The sequence below is a fragment of the Ictalurus furcatus genome, chromosome 15 (assembly GCF_023375685.1).
Source record: "Ictalurus furcatus strain D&B chromosome 15, Billie_1.0, whole genome shotgun sequence".
Lineage (NCBI taxonomy): Eukaryota > Metazoa > Chordata > Actinopteri > Siluriformes > Ictaluridae > Ictalurus > Ictalurus furcatus.
Window position 1 is genome coordinate 24,913,901 of NC_071269.1, and position 15,771 is coordinate 24,929,671.

The following is a 15,771-nucleotide window of genomic DNA, read 5'->3' on the forward strand; positions in this document are numbered from 1 at the left end:
AAGGCTTTCTGATTGCTTTACAGCATTTCTTTGCATGTGCCTAAGACTTTTGCCCAGTATTTGTATATTTAGATCAGTATCGAAAGGGATGATTATATTCTTGGGAAAAGAATTCTAGGTGCACAGTGCATTAATGATGCTGCTTTCTCTGCGTGCATCACCTGGTGATGTGCTTGGAGCCGGAACAGCACAATAATCATGATCTTTGAAAGAGAGAACCTCCACCTGACTTTTTCTCCTGTCACATACTCCTTTTCGTGCTGGAATAACGTAACATTTCCATTCAAAAAGTAATGGCACTGCAAGTCTGCTCTGACTTCTGTCGGTGGTTTGGGTTCTGTCAGCTGTTTAAACAGCTGTTGAACTTTCCAGACGCAGCAGTGCTCGTCACATTTATTCTCTTGTTTCTGAAAGTAGACTGTCTTACATATGTTACAGCGGACAATTCATTGTGTAGGTCAGGGCGTGAAGTAAACTCAGTCCTAAACCTTTACTCGGAGTGCTTTAAAACTAGCGCGGTGCAGAATTTCTGCTGCACACGAGGGATTGTAGAGCACAACTGTGTCGCACAGAATGACGTCACCATCACCAGCCAATCAGAAGCGCGCTCTGACATAAACAGGAAAACCTTCATCCATGTTCGAGTCGCAGGAAAAGCGGTTAATGTTTGTTTTGAAACACTGTTATATATTAAGTAGAGGTATTTCACATTTCTGTTGTTGTTTTAACACTGTTATACATTAAGTAGAGGTATTTCACTTTCTGTTGTTGTTGTTTTAACAGTTATATATTAAGTAGAGGTATTTAAATTTCTTTTGTTGTTGTTTTAACAGTTATATATTAAGTAGAGGTATTTAAATTTCTTTTGTTGTTGTTTTAACAGTTATATATTAAGTAGAGGTATTTAAATTTCTGTTGTTGTTGTTGTTTTAACAGTTATATTTTAAGTAGAGGTATTTAAATTTCTGTTGTTGTTGTTTTAACAGTTATACATGAAGTAGAGGTATTTCACATTTCTGATGTTGTTGTTGTTGTTGTTTTTGTGCATGGTTGTTATTGTGCATTAATTATGCAAATTCGTCTTTGGTATAAAATTTCCCAGCTGGAAAATGATTTCAGGAGTTGAATTGCACGGTTTAGGGACACACGTTTCATGTGTAATATATCTCATATATAATGTGTGGAGATTTAGTAGAAGGTTAAACTGGTGTGAAGAGCTAAATATTTATCTAATGAAAGTCATTTTTTAAAGATTAAACCTTTTGATGCATGAATTATTTATAGTCTACGTATATCCAGATTTTTTTTTAGCTGTTGTCTTGTTTTTAAACTAAAAATCGCATTATGTATCGATTTATTCTGTCTGAATATCAAAAATTAAAAAGTAATTGGATGAGGCTAAAATAGTATGTTTAAAATGATGATGATAATAATAATAATAATAATAATAGATTTATTATGTCTGAAATTAATATTGAAGGTTCATATATATTCACAATATTCAGATCCTTTCCTTTAAAAAAAAAAATGTTGCATCTTTATGCTTAAATGCTTTAAATACTTTTTTTTCCACATTAATCTCCATACCCGGTAATGATGATGCAAAACCAGATTTGTGATCATTTTACTTATTAAAAAGACAAAATTGAAATATGACATTGACGTGCGGTCCTCTCTGAAACTATTGGAACGACAAGCCCAATTCATTAGTTTGTGCTGTACGTAAAGGAACAGATAAATCTTAAAGTAAATAAAGCTGAAATTTTGGTTGTATATCCCTTGCTTGCAATAACTGCATCAAGCCGGTAACCCACAGACATCACCAAACTGTTGCATTTTACTTTTGTGATGCTTTTCCAGGTTTTTCCTGCAGCTTCTTTCTGTAGTTGTTTGTTTCGGGGGGTTTCTCTCTTCAGTCTCCTCTTCAGGAGGTGAGATGCTGATCAGTTGGGTGAAGGTCTGGTGATGGACTTGTCCAGTCTAAAACCTTCCACTTTTCCCCTGATGAAGTCCTGTGTTGAGGTGGAAGTGTGTTTTGGATCGATGTCTCGCTGCATGATGAAGTTCCTCCTGATTCATTCGGATGCATTTCTCTGTAAATTATCAGACAGGATGTTCCTGTAAACTTCTGAATTCATCCTGCTGCTACCATCATGGGTTCATCATCAATAAAGATTAGTGAGAATGTTCCAGAAGCACCCAAGCCATGATGCTACCTCCACCATGTTTCACAGATCAGCTTGTATGTTCTGTATCATGAGCAGATCCTTTCTTTCTGCACACTTTGACCTTTCCATCACTTTGGTAGATGTTCATCTCGGTTCCACAACTGTCGTGGATCATCTCTGTATTTCTTTCGAATTCCAGTCTGGCTTTCTGATTCTTACTGCTGATGAGCGGTTTGCATCTTGTGGTACAGCCTCTATATTTCTGCTCTCGAAGTCTTCTTTGAACGCTGGATTGTGAGACCTTCACCCTGTCCTGTGGCGGTTGTTGGTGATGTCACTGACTGTTGTTTTTGGGTTTTTCTTCACAGCTCTCACAATATTCTGTCGTCAGCTGTTGTTGTTTTCCTTGGCCAACCCGTTCCATGTCTGTTACTCAGTACACCAGTGGGTTCTTTCTTTTTCAGGACAGTCCAAATTGTCGTATTGTCTATGCCTAATGCTTGTGGAACGCCTCTGATTGATTTTCACTCTTTTCTCAGCTTCAAAATGGCTGGCTTTTCTCCCATAGACAGCTCTCGGATCTTCATGTTGGTTTATCCATTTTAACACCAGATGCAGTCTTCACAGGTGAAACTGAAGGCTAAAACCAAGTGTAGATGTTCACAGCTATTTATTGTTTAAACAGTCAATCTAACAGGACACACCTGGGTAACAAGAAACACCTGGCAGTCACATGTTCCAATACGTTTGCTCGCCTACACATTGGGTGGTCTGGTTCAAAATGTGCCATGAAATTCTAAACTCTCTTCTCATATTCATCTTTTGATCTCAAACCCAAATGTCTTCCGTCTACAGGAAAAACAAGTAAATTGTTTTGGAGGGGACTGTTTTCATTAAGGACTTCTCCTTCTTTCTATCGCTTTCCTTCTACCCTGACCAGTACCCCAGTCCCTGCTGCTGAAAAACACCGCCACAGCATGATGCTACCACCACCATGCCTCACCACTGGGATGGTATTGCACAGGTGATGAGCAGTGCCTGGTTTCCTCCAGAGATCTGATGCCAAACAGTTCAGTCTTTGTTTCCTCAGACCAGAACATCTTGTTTCTCACGCTTTTTTGCAAATTCCTGGCAGGCTTTCATGTGTCTTATACTGAGGAGAGGCTTCCATTTGGTCACTCTGCCATAAAGCCCAGATCAGTGGAGTGTTGCCATGATGGTTGACCTTCTGCAAGTTTCTCTCATCTCCACACATGATCTCTGGAGCTCAACCAGAGTAACCATCGGGTTTTTGGTCACCTCTCTCTTACCAAGGCCCTTCTCTCACGATTGCTCATTTTAGACAGGTGGCCAGCTCTAGGTTGTAAGAGTCCTGGTAGTTCCAAACTTCTTCCATTTAAGAATTATGGAGGCCACTGTGCTCTTCAATGCAGCAGAAATTATTTTGTCACCTTCCCCAGATCTGTGCCTTGACACAATCCTGTCTCTGAACTCTGCAGGCAGTTTTCTTTGACCTCATGGTTTGTTTGGTTTTTTTTTTCTGATGTACATTTTCAGCTGTTAGAGATTATATAGACAGGTGTGTGCCTTCACAAATCATGCCCAGTTAATTGAATCTGCCTCAGGTGAACTCCAGTCGAGGTGTAGAAACATCTTGCATGGTGGGGCATCCGTGGATCCGACTACAAGGGAAAAGCAGCCTGAGATGATATGAGGGAGAAAACTTGAGAGGAACCAGACTCAAAAGGGAACCCGTCCTCATCTGGGTGACACCGGATAGTGTGATTATAAATAAATCCCTTCTATAAATGTGTACATGGTCAAAATGTGCAATTGTGTAACCAGGAAATTCGTTACAGTTTACACATTAAGTCTGTTTTGTCGAACTTCTCCACTGGTCACTGATGGAGATTGAATGCAAAACTGTTTGCAGCAATTGTAGTCCTGAGCTACCATAGCACACCTGTTCATATGAATTGTGGTCATGGTTTCATCTTCATGGTTTTCAAGTGGCACCATCCTCCGTAATCTCGATGATCTTTAGGCTGACCATGTGGGGCCATCCTCAGCAGCAGTGAGTGATTTCCAGTTGATAACTCCAACCAGGAGTAGGACATCGGGATGGATCAGGCAGGTTTGGAGAGCAGAAGGGGTCAGGATCGCTGGTGTCTATTCCACATGAATGCCAGGACCCAAGGTTTCCCAGCAGAACATTCCCCAGAGCATCACACTGCCTCCGCCAGCTTGCCTTTTCCCTGTGATAGTCATCGCTTTACACTTGCCCATTTTTCCTGCTTCCAACACATCAACTTCGAGAAGTAACTGTTCACTTGCTGCCTAATAAATATATCCCACCCCTTCACATGTGCCACTGTAATAAGATAATCAATATCATTCACTTCACCTGTCAGTGGTTTTAATGTTATGGCTGATCGGTGTAAATTTCAAGTGTCATAGCAAAAGGTCTGAATACTTATGTCAGTGTGATATTTCGCAAAGTTATCACTAATCTGGTTCTTGCTTTGTCATTATGGGTTTGGAGTCTAGATTGAAGAATAATTTAAAGCATTTTAGCATAAGGCTTCAATCTCAGCAGCGGGCTTCAGTCTTATCCACAAAGAGCCGGTGTGGCTGCAGACAAGAGCCACACCTGATTCCACTTAATCAGTCCATCTTGGTGTCCAATCACCTAGCAAGTGTACCTCCTTTATGGCTGGTATGAAAGCCTGCCGAAACACCTGCCCTATGTGGGTAAGATTGAAGCCCCCTACATTAAAGGGTTTAAACTAGGTTTGGGCAGTATGATAACATACACTCACTGAGCACTTTATTAGGAACATTATGCGAATACTGGTTAGACTCTCAAAATAGTCCATATTCGTCATGGCATGGTTTCCACAAGATGTTGGAGATTCTGGTCCATGTCGAGATGATCGCATCATGCAATTCCTGCCGATTTTTCAGGCGCACTTTCATGCCGCGAATCTCCCGTTCTGCCACGTCCCAATGGCGCTCTATTGGATTCAGATCCGGTGGCTGGGATCTGGCAAGGCCACTGAAAAACAGTGGTTTCATGAACATGACAATAAGTTCAGTTTGAGACAACGTTTGCTTTGAGACGTGGTTAAATCGTGGCCATGAAGGGACGCACACGCTCACTAACAATTCTCAAATAGGGTGTGGCCTTCAAGTGATGATTGATAGGTATTAACGTGCCCAAAGTGCACCAAGAAAACTTTCCCCACACCATTACACTACCTCCACCAGCCTGGACTGTTGACAAAAGGCAAGTTGCGTCCATGGATTCATGTCTCTTGTACCAAATTCTAACCCCACCATCTGTGTGCCTGAGCAGAAATCGAGATTCATCAGACCAGGCTATGTTTTTTCCTGGTTCCGCTTTCTGTTCTTGGCTGGCGGAAGAGGAGCCTGACGTGGTCTTTTGCTGTTGCAGCCCCTCTGGCACCAACAATCATGCCACTGTCACTTTTTTCTCCATTCTGATTCTGACCCGTATCAGCACGATTTTGTGCAGTGTGCTGCTGCTTTATGATTATCTGATTAAATAACTGCATGAATGCACCACCGTTCTTAATAACGTGCTCGTTTAGTGTAATAAAAACATACGCTTGTCTAAGACAAGCATTTTTGCAGATTCCTGGATATTTTTTTTTGTTCCCTTTAGGTGTTAATAAATACGGTGTTTATCGATCAGCCGTAACATTAAAACCACTGACGGGTGAAGTGAATGACATTTGATTATCTCATTACAGTGGCACCAAGTAAAAAGGCGCAGCAAGTAAACAGTCAGATCTCGAAGTCGATGTGTCGGAAGCAGTGAATATGGACGAGCCTAAGGAGCTGAGCGAGTTTGACAAGGGCCAAATTGTGATGGCTGTACGACTGGGTCAGAGCATCTCCGAAACGGCGGGTCTCGTGGGCTGTTCCGAGACTGCAGTGGTTAGTACTTACTGATTCTGGTCTGCACTTTGATTGATTCACATCGATCCTAATCCGTTTCTCGCTCTATTTCCTTTACACTAGCAAGAGACCATGAACGAGATTGGCCAGGACAAGGGTGCCGTCTCTAATGAAGTAAAGGGCGGAGCGGCGAAGAGAGGAAGAGGGAGGGCCCGAAAGAAGCCATAGGTATTGCGAAGGACTTCGAGAGTTCCTGTATGCGCGAGAATTTAATCACGTGATTGTTAACTTGAAAGTTAAACATGCAAACTGAGATTATAAAAATACAGGCGTGTTCAAATGTGATTCTGCCTCGTGTCTGTCAGTCGCCATCGCTGCCCCATAACCGCCAAACAAACCCCTCCTACTTTTACACGTAGAGTAATGTGATGGAAAACGAACACTTGCTTGGTCAATATACGGTTAGGCCTGGGTTTAGATCTCTTGGTGAGACACACACACACACACACACACACTATTTGGTGAAGGATCACCATTTATAAGAGCTTTATGCCATTCAAATCCAGGCCTAATGGTTATTATGGAAAAGATGCTTTATGCCAGGGGTGTCAAACATACGGCATGATCAACTTTCTAATTCAGACCAACAAACCCTTCTCGTCCTGCTCAAATGTTTACACCCCCTTGGCTCTTAATCTATCGTGTTGCCTTCGCGAGCATCAGTGAACGTTTGCACCTTTTGTAATCGTCGTGTGCGAGTCCCTCGGCCGTCCTCAGAGTGAAAAGATGGATCTCAACATCATATCGTCGCTGTTGGAAAGGGCTCAAATATGGAGAAGATGATGGAAAAGCAAAGAATGTGCAGGACCTGGAGGATTTTTCTGAAGAACAGCGGGCAGTTTAACTGCTCAGGACAAACAAGCGACTCGTGAAGAACTCTCACAGAACATAAACACATCATGTCGTGGATCACCCAGGTAACGACACACGGGATTAATAATCGAGCGTGTGTAAACTTTTGAGCAGGTTCATTTGTATAAATTCAGTTATTATTGTGTCTTGTGGACTATATGTAAACATCTGTTATGTGAAATAGATCATTCAGGGCAGGACTAAAGATGTTTTCTGTGACCCTAGTCCTGAAACTCTTCAGCATCTGTTTTGTTTTACGAGTTACAATCTCGTAACGAAACAGAAATAAGTGTTGATATTTGCTTCGAAGAAAGAGATGCTACGATCCATTTCAGCCCCATCGGAAACAACTCAACGAACTATTATATTAACTATTAATATTACCATGTTATTATATACAGAGTGAAATGTTCTGGGATGTAAACGGATTTCCGCAGACTAATTCAAAAAGTAAAAACTTTATGGAGGGAATGCTTGAAATCTGTACAGACTTTTTATATTTGTTGAAACTTTAAAAAAAAAAAAAAACAACAAGTTTTTACCTCTAATGTTGTTTTTTCTTTATATCTACTCTTTATATTTGACATTTTACCCTTTGTTGTTAATAAAAATAGAACATAACTCACAGACTGCATGATTTGAGATTAGTACTTATGAAAGAGACCGTGAAAAATGTAAAAAATTAATATTTTATTTGCAATTTCATTATTTTGTTGGCAAAGTATTATAGTCATAGATGTAAGGAGCTAAATACTAAAACACCTTTGATTTACAAAGCATTGGAAATCATTCGTGTGCAATAAGAGCCGGAGATTTCCGGTGGCTGTTGTGCCATCTGGACAGCTACCGTTTTCTCCATCAGGACATGCACACAAACGACCCATCTGTTAGTCACCCACAATCCCCTGCGTTAAAATCAGGCACATAAAAGATTGCCCCTTGAGCCATCTGTGACTCTAAAAAAAACAAAAAAAAAACAACTCTCAAAAGAATCGGCACATCGAATCGACTCAGGAGATGATTCCTGATGAATTACTAGAAACGCTTCAAACACTACTCATTAGTGCCATCTTCTGACTAAACGGATTAATTTGTGTACTAGATCAAGTCGTGATGCATTTATTTCTGTCTCCAGAAGGACCAGTGGTACAATATAAATATATTTATACAGCAAAAAATGCCATTGATTCCATGATTGGGGTGAAATATAAGTTCACATTTTATAAATCCGTGTAAAGTAAAGCAAAAAGAAAAATCCGCGAATCCGTTTAACATCCCGTGCTCGACGCTCTTTTCGACAAGTCGCCCGTTACGGGTCATGAAAATTGTCCGTTTTGGTTCATTCCCTCAGATTTATTACCTGAACGCCTTCACCCCGAAGAAATATTTCCAACGTTCCACAAGTAAGTTGCGTCATCGGAATGTCCTAGAGACCATGAGAAGAAGAAAAATATGTTCTGGTTGTAGATTAAAAGTAAATTATTCATTTAAAAAATATTGCATTTTAAGTACGTTATTGGAATCTCTTTAGTGTTTATGGAATTGGCGCATGGATGCGAGTTAACCACATTGCGTGTGTTTGTTAATCATCTGCTAAAATCCCTGTTAGATTAGATTCCGCTAAATTTTTTGTTTCTAAATTAAAAATTAATTAAAAAAAAAAAAAAGAGTCATCGTTGCCTGCGGCGGTTTAACACACTTTTTCTTAGATTCAGTGTTGAGAACATGATTAATAAATACATACTTTAAAAAAATATATTTTTTTAATTATTTGTGAAATCCCATCAATGAAAGTAAATGTTCGATATCTTGTATATTTAATATTCACTTTTCTGCACTATTTCTAGGTCCCTAAGCAAATGTGTGATGGCGACCATGTTAACTGCGTTATACAAAAGATCAGATTTTCCTCGTGTCTAATCTCTTACATTTAAGCGTGTGATCAGACGACACTCCGGTGGATTTGATCTGTTCAATTCAATTGTTCGATTCAGTTTTATTTGTGTAGCTCTTTTAACAGCGGACGCTGTCTCAAAGCGGCTTTACAGAAACATATAAACACAGGATGGAGATTTTAAGTGTGTGAATTTATCTCTATTGAGCGAGCCGGTGGTGACGGTGGTGAGGAAAAACCCCCTGAGATGATATGAGGAAGAAACCTTGAGAGGAACCAGACTCAGAAGGGAACCCGTCCTCATCTGGGTAACGACGGATAGTGTGAACGTCAAAGAAAGTTCATTATGGATTTATATGAAGTCTGTGTGTTGAACTAGTCCACTGTTCACTAAAGGAGACCCGAGTGTAAAACTGTACGTGGTAATCGAAGTCCCGAGGCCATCGCAGCAACCACAGCGAGAACGTCCATGTGGAATCGAGGTCCAAAACCATTTCCATGGTTCTTCAAGCTTCACCGTCCTCAACGATCTCCAGGCTGTATCCTCCAGTTGATGAGCGCTCCATCCAGAGGTAGGACCTCATGATGCATTTCCAGAGAGCAGAAATGGTCAGGATCGCTGGCATCTCCATAATATCATGTAAAACGGACCTTTTAAGGAGTCCATGCCAGCTCGACTGCACGCTGTCATTAAAGCGAGAAAAGGGGACATAAAACAAATACGAAGAAAGTCTGAGATTCATGTAAATGTTTTTTAAAGACTCCGCTTTGTACTCAGGCTGTTGCTGATAATATCGTTTGTAATGAAAACTGTTGTATCGAATTAGAAATTTGGACGCTACTGTCTATACAGTCTCATTTTTAAAAAAAAAAAATGTAAATCAGTTGTAGAATCACACATAAAATCAGCTCGCTCTCATTTACAGCATCTAACCCATCCGAGGACGATGGTTAATCAGGACGAAAATCCTCGTTCGATATCATTATTATCTGTCTGAGAAAGTTAAGATCTTTGTGGCATTAATCTCGGTTGCATTTGTTTACGGTTTTATTTATTTTCTCCGTATTTACAGATACAGTCGTACTCGATGAAATCCATGTGCGACTGGAGGAAGTCGGTCGAAGAGGAAGTATTTAATAGTACAAAACCTCACATATTTTTGGTTGATCATTTCATTCTCACTTCCTTATTTACTCTGACTCAGGGGCAAGGAGCTCTCGGTATGTAACTCGAGGTGACTCGTCATCTAGGGCATGTAAATAAAAGAGTCGGAAAGTACCTGACTTTCACTCGCTTCCATTATTCAAAAGCATGTTTCCTATGTTTGTGATGATTGGATTGTTTACGCCGTGTCGTTCGGACATGTTGTTTACGCTCTTTACACTCGTACGCATACTGTAGCTATTGGCCCGCTTCAGGAAACGGTGATGAACAAACATGAGGATGCTCTGTAGTTTCATTTTCTTTTCTTAGATATCGTCGAACCAGTGGTTTCACAGTTATTGCCACCCCTGCTGTTAGTATGTTGTTTGCGTCGAGGGGATGAAAAACAGATTCAATTGAGTTGAGTTACAGCACCGTGCGAGGTCGAAGACACTCGGAGATGATCTCAGACCCTTAGTGTTCTCCATGCCGAACAGTACAAGCTCCCGCGTACAGTATTTTCAAGTTTGTCCTTTCATTATGGCTCTGATTGTACTTAATTGTGCGCTTATCTGATTTCATTCATTCATTTATTTATTTATTTATTTATTTATTTTTTCATATTCTCCTCTTGCTTCTTTGCATCAGCGTTATCTTCACTTACTATTCCTCACAATATGCTCAACACGTTAATATCTATATGTGTGGTGGCCTGGGGAAAACCCTTCACAAGGTCAAAAATGTTAACATTTGACATGCATTTCATGAATCTACAGAAAAACAGCCCGTAATAATGAATCTATATAGACTACATGGTCAGAAGTTTGCGGACGCCAGACCACCATACCCGAGTGTGCTCGCTAAACATCTCATTCCAGATTTATTCCCCCTGTGTTTGCTGTTATAATAACCTCCTCCACTCTTCTAGGAGCGTGGCTGTGGGGATTTGTGATCATTCAGCTACAAGAGCATTAGTGAGGTTGGGATGTCGAGGAGGGTCCAGTTTCAGTTCATCCCAAAGGTGTTCAGTGGGGTTGAGTTCTTCTACTCCACCCTTCTCAAACCGTGTCTTCATGGAGCTCGCTTTGTGCACAGGAGCATTGTCTTGCTGGAACAGGTCTGGGCCTGTTAGTTCCAGTGAAGGGAAATTGTAAATCTCCAGCATACAGAGACATTCTATACAACCGTGTGCTTCGAACTTTGTGGTAACGGTTTGGAGAAGAAGCACTAATGGGTGTGATGGTCAGGTGTCCATAAAGATTTGGCCATGTAGTGTAGTTTGCGAAAATATTTACAAATGAAAACATAAAAGCTGCATAAGTATTTGTCCCTATTGGTGTGAAACCCTAGTAGGGTTGTAGCCATGACCGTCATTGTCGAGTCCAAGACCAGGACTAGCCGAGATCGAGTCAAAACCAAGTCTTAAGCGGGTGGAGACCAAGTGAATATCAAGTTGAATGGAAAGTGAGACTGGGTCGAGATCAAGACCATGAAATGATCCACAGTTACACGGCTTCATTCGTGCACCGCGTCAACGATTAAAAAGACGAAATGACTTCCTGTCGTGAAGACTGCAGGCGAAAAGACAAGACAAACATTTTGTTTTCACAGGACGGGACAAACGCCCAAGACTAAGTACCAACGCTAATAACGTTCAAAAAACGTCTCGTGGTCGAACCCGAGTCGAAGGACCTCTACTGCTGTAGTTCCTGGATAACGAGAAAATTTGTTTTTAAATGAGATATTTTATGTTATTCAAAAATCTCCGGATGAGTCTCGAGTCAAACATTTGAATCATTGTGCATACTTTTTTCCTTAAACAGTGCCAGTAATTTTAGAGTGGGCTTTATGTTTAAATTCACCGAGCGAGCGCTCATCTGGTTCAGTGCAAGACACGTGTTTGGATCATTCACCGGCGGTTATGCAGGAAACCCACGGCCCGTGATGCATCACACAGACATGAGAGCTCTGGTTATATTTACGTGTTTTTTTTTATTTATTTTTTTTATCTCGGCATGAGGCTGCGTGTGCGTGTGTGTGTGTATGAAGTGTGCCGCGTCCACCACTTCCTGTGTCCACTGTTTCCTCTCCGTTTCCTGTGAGTCAGAGTCAACTCACGGCTAATGAGTCAGTCCTCCTCCTACTCCATTTACACACATAAAGGAAACAGAGCCTCTCCATAGCTTCTCCCCCCTGTCTCTCACAACACTATCCCTGGCCACTTCTTTGTGTGTGTGTGTGTGTGTGTGTGTGTGTGTGTGTGTGTAGGTGAGTCACTTCCAGATCTCACACGAGCCAGAAACTACTCTGGGAAATCCCAGGAGTTGAATTGTTGGCGTGTATGGATCCTAAAAATGGACAGAAAGAGAAAAAGAGTGTGTGTGTGTGTGTGTGTGTGTGTGTGTGTGTGTGTGTGTGTGTGTTTATGAACATAGGATCACCATATAGGGAGAGTGGGGGAGGGTTGGAGAATCCACATGGCTAAAGGAACTCAAGACCACCCGAGAGCTATATGTGTGTGTGTGTGTGTGTGTGTGTGTGTGTGTGTGTGTGTCTGCTTCCACACTATAATCCTACATGCATGATAAAGCTTGCCTCTTGCTATTATGAAGCAAATTAGCTTTTGATGGGTGTCTCCTCAGCGTGTTTAGACCAACAGACGATGGCTGTTAACACAATGACACAGTGGAACAAGTACACACACACACACACACACACACACACACACACACACATGAGAATCTGTTTTGTTTATTTTATAATGAAAATGTCATTTCAAACCATTAAATACATTTAAACTCACAGAAAATACCAGGGTGTGTAACTACCCATATTGAAAACGTCCTCCTGCTAGTTCGGGTAGTTAGTCAGCTAGCTAAGTGCTAGTAAGCTAGCTCAAATTTGACACGAGTGGGAGTTCAGTATCATTACTTCATGAGTCTTCGTGAGCCTACTTGAGTCATTTTCTCAGGTTTTTCAGTCAAACCTGTCAAGGAAATACCAAAAAAAACACAGTTATATTTATAAACTGTGGCTAAACTGTCTTGCTAGTTAGCTAGCGTTCAGTTTTTATGGCTAATCCTCCACGGAGGCAAGACAAACTCTTAAAGCTGTTGTATTCTCTGAAAACACAAACAAAGCTCATATCTAACGGAGGTTTTTTTTTTTGCACAGAGAAAGTCTCTTTAGCGCTGTAGTTAAAAATAAAAAATATATTTGACCCAAGCTCAAATCATTTGGCTGTAATCTGAATTAGCCTTGGTATTAGCATGAATTAGCCACAGTAGCCTAGTTCATATTTATCAGTTCCATGTTATGTTAAAGGGATTTTTTTGTTGTTGTTGTTGTTTGAATACGCTGTTAATTATTTTATTTCTCTAAAAGTGTTCGTGGCACTAACATTCCTGATTATTAGTTAGCTACGACGGTGCTTTCACGTGGTATCAGAATGATCCTGGGTGTAAATTCCAGACCCAAAATCGCACGTCAGCTAGGTCAGAAACACAAATAAGAGCTTCAGAAACAACTCGATACCCGCGTTTTGGACTTTGTTGTTTAATAATGTCCATCATGGCAAAAGGGGAAGGGTTAAATAAAGGTTTTTGTTTTTAGACATAGACACAGTTAGGTGTACATTTCCACAGATTGGTGTCATTACACAGGAAAATGGAGGGAAACGTTAATTAAGGTGGATCAGGCTAGCTAAACGGGTATCTAGCTAATGTTTGGGATGCATTTGTGCATCACTACAACTTTGCAAGCGACTAATAGGACCACACAAGGGCACATAACGCCACCAAAATTCTATCTCAAACGCTAACATCTAGAGTTTCACCCTTCAAACCCTTCATTCAACGTATGAACAAATTAGCCTTAGCGAAACGTGCACACGTTAGCGTAAACGCTGAGGAACAGCGATGAGTTGGTTTACCATTGTCATGAATTATATGATTATATAATGACAAAATGTAGAATTAGCTGTTAGCTGCAAGACAGCGGTCGTGTGTGCCCTGTTTCCTCACCAGATTGAATCTTTATACATGCTAACCGCTAAGCAAGTATACTAGCAGGCTTTTAGCTAGCTACTAAATAAGCTGAAAGGCATTCTCTTTCAGCGAATATGTCTTTGTACGCGGTTCCAAATCACACATTCTTCATTTATTTACGAGTTTACCTGTTAAAATATTACTCTGTGAAGTATAACACAACATGCTAGTACCTTCATAACAGGAACATTTATGAATGTGTGTGTGTGTGTGTGTGAGAGGGAAAAAAAAAAAAACCACACCGAATCCACGTTGACCTCATTCAGGTGTCTCTGTCCCGCAGTCTGTCTCTCGGTGTTGTTTTACGTGCATGACTGTATCAGGTATCACTTTACCAAAAGCCAGTGTTTACAAAAGGATTGCTAACGGATAGGAAATTAGCACAGCGGCAATCGAGTTTAATGCATTTCGGTATAATAACCGTAATAAGGTTTAGAAGATGAGTAAGTCGCTTAGGCATTTCATGACAGTGCTGTAGCTTTGATGACTAACCGGGGCGATTCTCATGGCCGTGTTAAACGTGTTTAATCACGCAGCAGCCAATGAGATCCGAGTGCGATGGCTTTCTGCTACATACTTTGCAGCAATTTGTTTTATTGAGTGCTTTCAAATCGATACCAGTTTCATGCTTTAACTTTAACTTTAACTTGAACTGTCTGTTATTTAATATTATTAACTTTTCCCTACTGGGTGTAGTTATACTGTACAAGTACCCCTGGAAGAACCCGGTACAAAGTGGCTATAGCGTATATATATATACACACTAGAATATTTCACTAAATCATGTTCACAAGGCCGGTCTTCCACCGTTACAGCTGTTTTACACAAAAAGCTGTAAGTAGATAAAGAATAAGTTCAACATTTGTCCACACAAGATGTGGTTTTAGAAGTAATGTAAAAATTAAAGCAACATTTCATTAAGGAATCCGACAAAATCTCAAGACCACAGTGTCATAATTTATTAGCAGGGATTATGCTAAATTATTGATTGAATCCACTTTATGTCATGCTGTTATAGGAAAATATTCAATGGTGCAATGAAACCGAGTTACTGTTGCCACCCAATATGCTTCTCCCGAAGTGCTTTATTCCTCTTATAGCACGGCAATTACGATTTGTTTTTATATATTAATGAACAACACGTCGTATTTATTTATTTATTTATTTATAGTAGTTCATTTCCAGCAAGTGAAAAGTTCCTGTTCTCGCTTACGTTATAGCAGCTATAAACAGTCATTCCCTCACCAGCATCTCTCTCTCTCTCTTAAGTTAATAAGACAAAACAACAATAACAACAACAGAAAAACGCAGCTTGTCGCTTGTTTTGTTCCTGAGAAAACTTACTACCAGGATACAAAGCACTGAAACTGGAGACTCCTTCCATCAATGTTAAAGGAACACATTTCTCCTTAGAGAGAACTTCAACAACGATTTTCTGTTGGAAGGTGGTTGTTTTTGTCAATAAAACGAGCTTAAACGAGTGCACGGATAGGCTTATGATATTATGCTTGTGTTATAATAATCTCAAAATGAGGCATATTAGATCAATTCAACTAACATTATTTTACCTGATGAGATATGGGATGTAGCCTAAAATTGAAAACGTGCAGATCTCCACTATTCCGAGGTTCCTTACCGGTTCTACTCATGATGACGAAGACTTAAAAAAAAAACGTCTCTGACTAC

At 40.4% G+C, this 15,771-nt stretch overlaps 1 long non-coding RNA gene across 1 annotated transcript; it reads left to right on the plus strand.

Moving 5' to 3' along the window:
* The first annotated feature begins 614 nt into the window (after window positions 1-614).
* Window positions 615-6,434, plus strand: LOC128619765 (uncharacterized). Its single transcript, XR_008388000.1, has 3 exons — window positions 615-700; window positions 5,942-6,128; window positions 6,213-6,434. It is a non-coding gene; the product is annotated as an uncharacterized LOC128619765 (long non-coding RNA).
* Window positions 6,435-15,771: the final 9,337 nt, after the last annotated feature.